The sequence below is a fragment of the Rhinichthys klamathensis genome, unplaced genomic scaffold (genome assembly GCF_029890125.1).
Source record: "Rhinichthys klamathensis goyatoka isolate OS25496 unplaced genomic scaffold, OSU_Roscu_1.1 h1tg000237l_1, whole genome shotgun sequence".
NCBI classification, from domain to species: domain Eukaryota; kingdom Metazoa; phylum Chordata; class Actinopteri; order Cypriniformes; family Leuciscidae; genus Rhinichthys; species Rhinichthys klamathensis.
The window spans coordinates 1,754,065-1,756,285 of record NW_026606760.1 but is presented as its reverse complement, the minus strand read 5'-3'; positions in this window follow the sequence as shown (position 1 = coordinate 1,756,285).

Here is a 2,221-nt window from a genome sequence, read left to right as displayed (position 1 = left end):
AGGCACGTTTTTCCAATGAGCCTGAGTTGGAATTAAACCATTTATATTTTTCTATATATAAATGTCACAGGCCAATAACTAATTATTTGCTCTATTTTAAACAACAAAACCTCAATTTATTTGTGCTTGATGAATTCATTTGTTTGTTTTTATTGTCAGTCACTGTTTAAAGACCTCAAACCCCAGTATAATGACATCCACTTATAAGTGCCACATGTTATAAATCCTCTTGCCTATAAGCGGAGCCCATCTCCCCTGCTAAGCATGACATTTAAAGCATGATTGTACCCCAGAATTAATGAATATTTGATGAGATATCTTTTCTGAAATTGTAGACTAAGGCAGTGGAATGCCATGCTCTCAAAACCCCATTGTTGTAAATGCTTTTATAATGAAACAGATCTGTGTCTCAGACTAAATGTAAATCACTGGGGCAGTAAGTGTGATGACAGCCATACAGGCTAAATAAATGCTTGTTTTTTTTATAGTGATTGTGGATATTTACACATCAAGCCATACATAAGCCATTAAATCTCTTGTGCATCAATGGATTTATGTCTAAATCTCTGTAATTGCTGGCACATCGCAGCAATGGTTTTGGCAGGTTTAGCGGTGGAAGTTAAGTGCTTTTTCCCCTTACTTCTCTCCTCTTAGACCTGAATTCACTTGTACCTTTCACTCTTAAGGGTCTCCACACACCGGCATCTCTGCAGCTGGAAACATATCTGATGTGACATCTCCTCCTGTTGCTCATGAATTTTTTATGGGCCGTCCTCTCCCACCCAGTCCTCTTGGAGGAAACCCTACGCTCTGTAGCGTGCCAGAGTCTATAGCACATTTCACCGTCGCTGTCAGCTTCATGCTTAAGCTGCTTTACTCGTAAATACTGACACGCTGATATCTGGGAGGGCTGTGTTTGGAACCCCTGCTGAATCATCATAGGTTTGTGCTTGCTCATGCTTTGCATATCGGCTCATGTTATGATGCACGGTATATCGATAGGTGCATCGATTTCACCGCTGCATAAGATTCACTGAGCAGAAGTGCGTATTCTTCTGAGAAAGTGAGAACGGCTTAGGAGCCCTGACCCTGAAATAATGCCTCGTCGCTTGGATGTCAGTAGAATTGGGTGCTAAGAGAAGTTTCGCCACTTTGAGCGCCGCCCTGTCATCCTGAAAGCATGTAGTGGTCCCTTTTTTGCAGTTGTTAATAGGACATTATTAAGTCTCTTGTCCCCACATCGGTCCTTCCTGATGTGAAGGGGATCGTGCTGGCCGATGTGCTTTTCATTCTTCATTCTAACAGTTTGCCATTGATCATTTCTCAAGCCTAGACCTGAGCCAGAATATCGATCTGGAAAACAGAAAACGGTCTTTATGAAATGCGTGCATTCCGAGAAATTATATTTTCGATTAACAGGCTATATTTGCCGCCACAGGATGGCTTTAAGATGGCGTTTTTTTATAGCCAATTAAAAAATGTACTGTCATCCTTATGCATTACATTATTATATTATATTACATTATATGAGATGATTTTATATTATGTTATTCACATAATATATAAATATAGGAACTACACAACTGTTCAGAAGTTTAGGGTCTGTAAGATTTTTAAAAGTCTCTTATGCTCACCAAGGCTGCATTTATTAGATCAAAAATACAGTAAAAATAATAGAGTGATATTGTTATTATTGCAATAAAAAAGTTTTCTATTTCGTATGTTTTAAGATGTAATTTATTCCTGTGATGGCAAAGCTGAGCATCATTACTCCATTCTTCAGTGTCACATGATCCTTCAGAAATCATTCTAATATGGGGATTTGGTGCTCATGATGACTCATTATCAATGTTGCTGCTTAATATTTTCGTAGAAACCATGATTTTTTTCCAGGATTATTTGAATAATAGAAAGTTGAAAAGAACAGCATTTATTTGAAATAGAAAAGTAACATTTTCGAAAAAAATATAAATTTTGATCAAACAAAAGCGTCCTTGCTGAACTAAAGTAAATGTTTCATAAAAAAAAAATCGTACTGACCCCAAACTTTTGAATGGTTCTCTCTCTCTCTCTCTCTCTCTCTCTCTCTCTCTCTCTCTCTCTCTCTCTCTCTCTCTCTCTCTCTCTCTCTCTCTCTCTCTCTCTCTATCTCTCTCTCTCTCTCTCTCTCTCTCTATCTATCTATCTATCTATCTATCTATCTATCTATCTATCTATCTAT